This window comes from Austrofundulus limnaeus, unplaced genomic scaffold, assembly GCF_001266775.1.
Source record: "Austrofundulus limnaeus strain Quisiro unplaced genomic scaffold, Austrofundulus_limnaeus-1.0 Scaffold351, whole genome shotgun sequence".
NCBI classification, from domain to species: domain Eukaryota; kingdom Metazoa; phylum Chordata; class Actinopteri; order Cyprinodontiformes; family Rivulidae; genus Austrofundulus; species Austrofundulus limnaeus.
In genome coordinates this window covers 415,120-426,009 of record NW_013952753.1, presented here as the reverse complement: position 1 = coordinate 426,009, position 10,890 = coordinate 415,120, and the positions used below count along the sequence as shown (strand labels likewise).

At 40.7% G+C, this 10,890-nt stretch overlaps 1 long non-coding RNA gene across 4 annotated transcripts in view; it reads left to right on the top strand.

Annotated features, from left to right (window-relative positions):
* The window catches only part of LOC106527939 (uncharacterized), a 97,888-nt gene that overhangs the window by 64,370 nt on the left and 22,628 nt on the right, over positions 1–10,890 (top strand). For all 4 annotated transcript variants that reach the window (XR_001311449.1, XR_001311448.1, XR_001311447.1 and 1 more), the window contains one exon: positions 5,022–5,097. This is a non-coding gene — a long non-coding RNA (uncharacterized LOC106527939). The remainder of the gene's footprint in view (positions 1–5,021; positions 5,098–10,890) is intronic.

Genomic DNA, 10,890 nt, shown 5'->3' with positions numbered 1-10,890 from the left:
GACTTTCCAACTGTTTACATGTTAATTTCAAACTTAACAGCCCTTGTCCTGGAACCATTATTACACTGAATGCAAATCATTTTCTGGTCCTTTTGTTATCATGTTTCTGTGGACACTTGACTCTTGATGGAAAAATGCTAATCTTTGAGTGCATGTAAAGTTTTCTGAATAAATTATCCCACTGGATAAAAGTGATGTTGCGTTTTGGTGGTATAGCTGGGGGGCTTTGGCCAATCAGGATTAAATCTTCCAAACATGCAAGATTTATGTTAAACTTCTGACATTTGTACTGTTTCATAGATTCATAAAAATATGGCCAGTTCATCCCAGCCTGTGATTTATTTAGATTTTTTTTTCTATAATTGAATTTCCAATTACCTGCCAATGACAGGAAATATTGGGGAAATCAAACCACATTTAGTTTTCATAATCATATATTCTGACTAACTCAGACAAATACAGCCTGGGCAGATGTACAAAGACATAATGTGAATAGCTTTTGTGTGTGTGTGTGTGGGGGGGGGGGGGCTTTTTCTTTACTCCCTTCATATATATATATATATATATATATATATATATATCTTTGCCTGTTAATAGAAAGGTGATTTGTACTGCAACTATGACAGGCCCACCTCATTAATAGCAAAATGAAACAACAAAACCCTGACCCATCTTTTACTTGAATGTGGTGTTCAGGTACAAAATAAGGGTAATGCAATTTCTAAGTATGATTTTCAGATAATGTTAGGGTTAAAGTCTAGTTTTCACTGTTCTGACAAAAACGTGTTCTGAATAAACTGATTTTAGGTTGTTAATCCTGAGAATTTAGAAAAAAAAATAATTCAAATTTTTGGGAAATGCATAGTTTTGAGTAGATTTAAATATATATATATATATTTTCCAGGGGGCATGTCCCTCCCCTAGGACTGGTTCACTCCACAGCTGCTTGTTAACATGAATATGAGTCTCTCATTGATGTTGGTAGATGTTGGCAGGTGTTATGCAGACTTTGGAGATTCTGTTTCAAATTCAATATATGCGTGGCTGTTACCTGTTTTAGTTGGACAAAACTATTTTGTATGTAAATGCATGTAAGTAAGTAGTGAGATTTAGAAAATTGCACAAACGAAAATCTTCCCTCAGCCCCTGCTGGGGTCTAAGCACCTCTAAAGGTCAGATGCTTGAATCGCACCTGAGTGGTGGACAGTAAAACTTTCATTTTTACATGTTTTGTTGTTTAGTTTCAGTTGAAGCTATGCTGCAAAATCAACTTCTGTAAGGTGATTAGAGGCTTTTATTTAAATGTAAAAAAATCATTAAAATAATACAAAAAAGGAATTGTAAAACAAAAAGCAGTGAGAATGAGGGGGAGGGGAGTTTTTTTTCTGAATTGTGATCAGCTGAGATGCTATGGCAACTGGTCAAAAGTCCAGAGAAAAGGAATGCGTCTAATGAAATGTAACAATACACCCCCTACACACACGCACACACTCCTCACTCACACCTCCCTCTGTGTCCCACTGAATGAATGAGTACATTTTATAGTTGGGAGTTTCAAAGTGTGGCTGCAGCTTTGTTTAGACAGGTTTCAGATGTTTGGCTCATCGTGTTTATGTTGCACTGATTATTTTTTGGACACAAATTTGAGCAACTGAACAAATGTTATCACTTACACACTGTCTTCTGAGTGCTTCTCATGAGTGTGTATTTGTTTCCATCTCTCTCATGTTATAATTTTCTCAGGGATGCAGGAAATGACAACAGTTTTTGGATTTTAGTGAATCCACCCACTGGAAATAAAAATATATGAAATGACCACGGAAAAGGCAAGGCAAGATAGGGGGCCACCATTTTAGTAGGTGCTATGTGTATCCCCCTGTATATGTCAACAGTTCAATACCTAACAGAAAAATGATTTTTTTTTTCACTTAAACATATTTAATGTATGTATATCATGAGAACAGGGGACAAGAGTCGGTTGTAATTAGTGTCCCATGAAGGTTAGTTGCATCAAAATTCAGACATTACCATTTGCTGTAATTATTTTCACCAGACCAGTACATAATTTATTATTAATTATTATTACTTTTTCTGCTTGGCCTTCAGAGGAGCAGGCCATGGTTTCGCTCTCTCTGCTGCCACCCCCCCCCCCTCCCCCACTGCTTCACTGCTTTTTGCCTTTTCAAGCTTTTTTTACACCTATCATCTGAAACTAAAGGAATTAGGGATTTGGTCAACTGGTCTCTGAATGCAATTGACACTATTTTTTTCCACAATTGGAACGAGGGGAATGTAGCTGTCTGGGTGGAACGGTTGCTGCTGGACATGTCAGTGACTCCTGGGGCTGGAATCTGATATGCCAGCACCACTTTCCATTGAAGACGTGGAAGATCTATATATATTTGGATTTATGATAACTGGATTCCTGCTGATCGGTGGAGGAAGGTTCTAGATTTATAGAAAAGTGAAAGTAAACCTGACAGTGGTTCGGGCCTTTGAGAAGCTGTTGGGTGCACTTGAAGGATTCTGGCTGGTAGCACACAGACTCTACAGCTGGGGGAAATAAATTCACAAACTGGATGTAATTCTGACAAAGATCGCAGCTCAGGAGCAAGCCTCCAGCATGTAAGGATTGCATCTGGGTGACGCTTCAGATGGTGAGAGGCGAGGAAGACCCGAAATTCGGCTGATTGTTTTTTTTTCCACCTCTTCAGAGATGCAGTTAAGATATTTTAAAAGCAGCAGGAAATAGCCTATATGCCACGGTCATTAATGACGTATTTTTGGTAAAATTCTTGCCACGCTCCTCCCTTCCACTCCCTACTTACTGCCTATGTTTTTACTGTTAGCTGCTAGTACTAGTCTGTGAAAAAGTCACAAAAGTTGAAGCATCTGTGAGCTACTGGTATAAAATGTGAGTTCTGTTGTGTGCCGTTGTGTCCACTAAGCAGCAGATTCGATCGAGTAGTTAGTTTTTATCCATTTTCCTCTTGATGAGGAGGTGACAGCTGTGGATCATAGCATTACAGGCAAAACTTAACTTTAAAAGCTCACGCTTGCATTTGTAATCAGCATTTCTAACCTGAGGATATTCAAGAGCCAGCATCAGAAATGAGAAGATGGAGGTTACAAAAGAGAAATGTACATTTATCCCCTTTTACTGCCAAGACGAGAGAGGAAAGACCACCTCCACTCAACAGCTAGCAGGAAGCTAACATAGCAGCCGGTAAAGATAGGTGTATGTGCGCGTGCGCGTTTGTGTTATATGAAAAGTTTTTATGCAACTTTGTCATGAGTTTTATGCAAAAGTAAAAACTTGTTAGAGAGTATATTACAGAGTAGACCAAATCTGAGTGACGAGCGCCCCCCGTCACTCAGAAGTGAGTGATCATGTTCCTGGAAGGCCTACAGTTATCAAAAGTCTACAATAGTGGGTAAAGTATTAGTCTTGCCCAGATAGTTTGGGATTTTTAAACAGTTTTCTGACAGCATAGACATACACAATGTGCAAGACAGAAATTCTGTAAAGGCCACATTTTCAATTATTTATGAGCTAATATGGCATAATACTTACCAATGAAATGGAAAACCCCATTCTTTCATGTTTAGGTGCCTTGACTGAGTTTAGATCTGTTCTATTCTGTTTGTAATTATTCTGGCAGTATCTAAGTATACAAAGCAACCAGCAAGATGACAGATTGAATTCTCACCTCATTTTCATGAACTGTTCTATGGCTGACCATTCCAGTGTATTTCTATTTCAGAGTATTCATCATTCATTCAGTCAGTCTCATATTTGTAACCCTTGCAGTACCAGCAATGTATTACTGATAAAAAGATTTACAAATGTATACTAGCAGCTTGAATGCTTTTTGCCTTTAAGGTTCAAATGCTTACATCTTACGTCTCATTTAAAAAATAATTTTGAAAAAAATGAGTACACTAGAGTAGTATTTTTGTACCAATGTAAACAAATAAAACAAAACAAAAAAAATAATTATCAAGTTAGCATAAACATTTAAATGATTTGATAAAGCATACAAATGCTCAAATCCTAATTTGTACCATCAGTGCTTCCATGTGCATCTTACATAAATCAGCCATCAACCTCTATGTTTCCATCTAATTATGATGCTAATATCACCACTCCAAACAACGAAACAATCCACATGAGAAGAATAACATTGTCTTTTACAAAAGAGGGGAAGTATAGAGGTATTATTTAGGCTATAAAACTGCCAGGTGAGGGTGATGCCTACTGTGAGGTTGCACTGGCCTGCTAATGTGATCACCTGAATTATGCACAATCCATTGTGTCCAAATATCATAAATTGATGCATGACCACCCCCGCAACTCAGACATGGGTTGAAATTATTATTTATGTGGCTGTGGAGCAGCAGAGAGACAATTAGTCATATTCGTATGCTGGGATTAATCGAGAGAGTTGTGGGAGATAAAGACAGAGAACAAAGAAAGCTTTTTGTCACTTGTCTCCATCTGACAGAGATAATTAGATATATAAAATTGAAATTTCTCTCTGGGGGTCCTGTTGACAACATTTTTTTTTGTTTTGTTCCTCAAACCTTTTTCTTTTTGTTTCCCTTTATGCTAATTTGGACACTCTGTTTTTCCCTGACCGTTAAAAGCAGTGTCCTTTCCAGCCTTCTGATTTAATTCACAGTAGACAAAGAGCAGCTTGTCAGCCTGTTCACCCCCCTCCACCCCTTTTACCTGTGGCACAAGAATTTAATGAAAGAATAACATCTTTGTTAAGATCACTAAAATCAAATCAGTTTTATTTTCACATATCTTTGTATTCAAGGACATATTAAAGGAGCAGAAACTGAAGAAAATACATATATAAAAAATGTTTGTTCATGCAGCATATTATAACTGGCTCATAAGTTTAAACTTTGTGGGGAAACTTAGTAATTGCCACTTTGTTGTTACAGTTTTATTAAACTTGATTTATAATAAAAGACAATCAATATATCAACCAATAAATGTATTTTTTCTACAGGTAATGCCATTAAGAACTGGCTGGTGGTGAGTGGGCCACTCCTGACCTATGAGGGTGTATCTTTTGGCACATTTTGGTAAGGCTTTGTGAGTTCTTTAGTTTCATTAAAGCTGCAGTTTTTTATGTCAACTTTACATTTAAGGCTTTTGTCTTGTGTTTTTATTTCTAACTGTGAAATAAAAGTTTACTATCCTATTCCACCAATGTTCCAACTGGATTTACATTTTCACGCACCAACACATGCACACCCACCCCCATCCCTGAAGTTATTTTTCTCAAAGAACTGTCTTATTTTAGCTATATATTTTACTCAAAAAAGCTATCCACAATGCCTTCTAAGAAAATTGTCCACCGATTGAATTTTGTTGGCGAGCCCTGTTCTATTTTGTCATACTTATTACTCTAAATCAGTGGTCCCCAAACAACGGCCCGCGGGCCGGATCCGGCCCGCCTCCCCATTTGGTCCGGCCCCCAGAACAATACCAGAGAGCATTTAGTTTTTTTTTCATATATGTGTTATTATATTTGATTATAAAGTTGGACTTTTACAATAAAATGTTCCTTAGTAATGAACTATTTTCATTATTAACTATTATTAGTTAGTAACTATTTCATACATACACGCATATAACGTGACATTCTGTTCCACCCTTCTGCGGTCTGTGCCCCTATCTGGCAACCCCCAGAAAAAAATCCTAAACCCGCCCCTCTCAAAGAGAGAATGAAATAATGGCGAAAAGATTAGGTAAGAGAAAAATTGATTCAGAATGCAGGGCATTTAAGCTGCAGTGGACAAACGATTTTTTTTTTTTGTTCATCTGTCAAGAGGTGGTGGCGGTATTCAAAGAATACAATCTGCAGCGACACTATGAATCCCGTCACAAAGACAAGTATGATAGCTTGCAAGGCCAAATGTGAGCAAACAAACTCTCAAAGCTAAAAAGTGGACTGTTAGCTCAGCAGAAAACATACTGTGAAGAACCCAGAGAGGGTTATTTGATTGTGCTTTCTGGAAAACAATAAATTTTTACATTTAGGCACTCCTGCAATAGTTACACTTTTTCTGTTACAAACTGACTCCGGCCCCCCAGCAGAGAAGGGAAAAGTTATGAGGTCCTTACAGGAAAAAGTTTGGGGACCCCTGCTCTAAATCTTATTTTTTGTGCCCAAAGAATTCATTAACATAAACAATTAGCTATTTGTATGGTGTTGCACTTTTCAGAAAAAAGTGGTTCATCTTAAAATCCTATTTCATTTATTCATGTTAGAAATGATTAAAAATGCTTTATTTAATATTTTATCTTTACTGTGTACTATACCAGTTTTGTATCATGTGAACAACTATTCCTGCATGAAGGAAAAACATCTGATAAAAAATCTTTGTGGTTTTAATGGAATTATGGGTTATGTCACCTTTCACCACAGGACAAGCAGGGGCCTCTCAAGTTCTGCTCTCACATGAGAAACAACCACCATCATGTTTCTCACAAGTCAGGAAATGTGAAAAGTGGCATAACAACAGAGCAACATTGAAATATTTGAAATGACCTCAATATTTTTTTTTAGTTAGTGTTTTTTGCAGGATGGATGTTAGTCACAATACAGTTTCATAAAGACATATTTTTAAATCAATTCCATTATGAAAAATGCTAGATTTTTTGAATAATATTGTTTTTGTTAATACAATAATTTACATGTTTGTAGTTAAGTTAGATTTTCAACCTATCTCTCTGTTTTAAACCGTTAAAAGGATATCTATCTTATCCTTTCTTTTTATCCCTTCTATAAATATTTTCCACAAAATATTAGCTAAAGTTTAAGATACTGGCTTAACACAAAGACTTGTCCCACAGTGAAAAAACTTGAACAACAAACAAGAGGCAATTAAAAAGATGCGAAGATGAAGTGTAGTTGTTAGAAAGGGAAGGAAGTTAGAAAGTAGATATGAATTGAACCGGAAAAAGCCTTGTGTCTAATGTTTGCCACATTTGCTCTTGAATGAAGGTCTAATTACCCTTTGGTATTTGGTGCCAGTGTTCCCAGGTCCCAGCAGCCCCTGGGCCTGAGCAGGCAATGAGCGTCCAGAGCCAGCTGCCTCCCAAACACTTGCAGGTATACATGCTGGACTAATTGTTCTACCACAAGGGAGACAGATGAAAGAGCAGGAAACTGTTGCCAGAAGTCCAGAAAGGATTAATGTAATGACAGAAGAGAGACATGGGCATGTGTTAGGGGCTGATCAAATGTACTGTAAGTTTTCATACACATTAACGCTTGATGAGTCAATCTTACAATCCTTACAACCTAAATGATAAGCATAATATAAAGTTGACAGAAACATTGTACATTACGTTAAATGCATGTAACTTCTTGTAAGGGTGTACATCATATGTTGTACAGTACGGCCATATGCAGCTCACATAAAATATATATATCGTGTTGAATTTTAAGTGTCCATTGTTACTTGATTGTGATCTTGTGTCATTTATGATAAAAGTGACACATTTTTCCTTCGAATCAGCAATATATGGTATTTTTTTCCTCATCCTCAGCAATAAGCTTTGCTAGCTGTCAGAGACAACTAAGTCTGTCCAAGTTTCTCTGGGTGTACCTGTGCACCCATCTGTCACCTGGGTGACGTGTCTTTTTCCTCTGTCTTGCCTTTTTGATGCGTGCTGCCCTGCTGTCTGAACCAGACTGGGCCCGGCTACCCAACAAACATTCCTCTGCAAGTAATCAATTATATTTTGGATGAAGACAGTCAGAGGACTGCCTTCGTCCAAAATATAAATAAACAAACTAATTTGTAGTGATTACACTGATAAATTTGTTTGTTGGCTGTATATCAGCAATATAAAGCAGCAACTTAAATTACCAAAGGTTGTTAATAAATATTATACAGAATACAACAGTTGCTATGAATAAATCCTACAATAGATATACATTTAGAAAGTTACTAGAGGTTTCAAGAAATAAAGCACAAATACTTTGTTTCTTTACTTAAGCAGAAATTTTGATTGCTGGAGTAATTATTTTTCTGATTATTTTTTACTCCTTAGATTTTCCTACAATTACCTGTGTTTTGCCCTACTTACATTTCAAAATAAGGGGTTGGGTGCATTGTGTGTTGAGCAGTGGTCAAAGGTGAGGACCTTGGTGGTCTGATCCTTGGCTACAGAAGCTGGTTCTATAGGGACGTGGAAGATCACCTCTCTGGTGGGGAAGGAGCCTGAGCTGGTGTGTGAGGTTAAGAGGTTCCGACTAGATATAGTCGGACTCACCTCAAAACACCGGTTTGGCTCTGGAACCAGTCTCCTCGAGAGGGGTTGGACACTCTTCCACTCTGGAGTTGCCCATGGTGAAAGGCGCCAAGCAGGAGTGGGCATACTTTTTGCCCCCCATCTCGGTGCCTGTACGTTGGGGTTCATCCCGGTGAACGAGAGGGTAGCCTCCCTCCACATATGTGTGGGGGGATGGGTCCTGACTGTTGTTTGTGCCTATGCTCCTAACAGCAGCTCAGATTACCCACCCTCTTTTGGAGTCCTTGGAGGGGGTGTTGGAGAGCACTCCTAATGGGGATTCCCTCGTTCTGCTGGGGGACTTCAACGTTCACGTGGGTAATGACAGTGAGACCCGGAGAGGCGTGGTTGGGAGGAAGCCCCCCCCCCCCCCCCTTAAACCAAAAAAAAAAAAAAACAAAAAGAACCCGAGCTGTGTTTTGTTGTTAGACTTCTGTGCTTGTCATGGATTGTCCATATGTGCGCTTGGCACCGGGACACCCTAAGGCCGCAGTTCGATGATTGACTTTATTGTTGTTCCATCTCATATGCACCTGCATGTCTTGGAAACTCGGGTGAAGAGAGAGGCAGAGCTGTAAACTGACCACTAGTGACCTGGTGGTGAGTTGACTCCATTGGTGGGGGAGGATGCTGGTAAGACCTGGCAGACCCAAACTTATAGAGAGGGTCTGCAGGTAATGTCTGGCAGAGTCTCCCGTCAGAGAGAGCTTCAACTCACACCTCCGGGAGAACTTTGAACATAGTCTGGGGGAGGTAGGGGACATCGAGTTCGAGTGGGCCATGTTCCGTACCTCCATTGTTGAAGCATCTTACCTGAGCTGTGGCTGTAAGGTTGTTGGTGCCTGTCATGGCGGCAACCCTCGAACCCGTTGGTGGAAACTGGTTGCGAGAGATTCTGTTAGGCAGAAGAAGGAGTCCTATCGGGTATTTTTGGCCTGTGGGACTCTGGAATAAGTCGATAGGTATCGGCAATCCAAGCAGATTGCAGCTCGGGTGGTTGCTGAGGGAAAACTCAGGCATGGGAGGAGTTTGGAGACGAGATGGAAAATGACTTCTGCACGGCTTCGAGGCGATTCTGGTCCACCATCCAGCATCTCGGGGGTGGGGTGGGGGCTCGCCACCAACACTGTTTATGGTGGGATTGTGCGCTGCTGACCTCAACTTGGGACGTTGTGGGTCAGTGGGCAGAATTGTTCCAAGACCTCCTCAATCTTACAGACATGTCTTCCCATGAGGAATCAGAGCCTGAGGACCCTGGGTTGGACTGTCCAATCTCTAGTACCAAGTTCACTGAGGTGGTTAGAAAGCTCCTCGGTGGCAAGGCGCCAGGGGTGGATGAGATTTGCCCGGAGTTCCTTAGGGCTCTGGATGTTGAGGGGTTGCGTTTGTTGATGCGACTGTACAATATCACGTGGACATTGGTGGCAGTTCCCCTGGAATGGCAGACTGAGGTGGTGGTCCCCCTATTTAAAAAGGGGGACCGCAGAGTGTGTACCAACCATAGGGGGATCACACTTCTGAGCCTCCCTGATAAGGTCTATTTAGGGGTGCTGGTGAGGAGGGTCCATTGGAGAGTCGAAACTCGGATTCAGGAAGAGCAGTATGGTTTTGGTCCTGGTCATGGAACACCGGACCAGCTCTACACCCGCAGCAGGGTCCTGGAGGGTGCATGGGAGCTTGCCCAACCAGTCTACATGTGTTTTGTGGACTTAGAGATGGCGTTCGACGGTGTCCCTCTGGGACTCCTGTGGGGGGTACTCAGGGAGTATGGGGTACCAGGCCCATTGATACGGGCTGTTATGTCCCTGTTTGACGGGTGCCAGAGCTTGGTCCACATTGCCGGTCGTAAGTCGGACTCGTTTCCGGTGAGAGTTGGACTCCACTAAGGTTGCCCTTTGTCACCGATTCTGTTCATAACTTTTATGGACGGAATTTCTAGGTGCAGCCAAGGTGTTGAGGGGATCCTTTTTGGTGACCTTAGGATCACGTCTCTGCTTTTTGCAGATGATGTGGTCCTATTAGCTTCATCAGATTGTGATCTACAGCTCTCACTGGAACGATTCGCAGCTGAGTCTGAAGCGGATGAGGATCAGTGCCTCCAAATCTGAGACCATGGTCTTGAGCCGGAAACCGGTAGTGTGCCTTCTCCGGGCCGAGGAGGAGGTCCTGCTCCAAGTGGAGGAGTTTAAGTATCTCAAGGTCTTATTCACGAATGAAGGAAGAACGGAGCAGGAGATTGACAGGTGGATTCATGCTGCATCTGCAGTGATGTGGGCTCTGTACCTGTCTGTTGTGGTGAAGCCAGAAGGTGAAGCTCTCGGTTTACCGGTCAGTCTACATTCCTACCCTCATCTATGGTCATGAGTTTTGGGTAGTGACCAAAAGAACAAGATTGCGGATACAAGTGGCCAAAATTAGTTTCCTTTCACAGGGTGTCTGGGCTCTCCCTTAGAGATAGGATTAGAACACGTGTCAAACACAAGGCCCGTGGGCCAACTAAATCTGCCATAATGCAGCTACTCACTAGAAAATCATCAGTGAGTAAAATTTTATTTGTTTTACTTTTAATA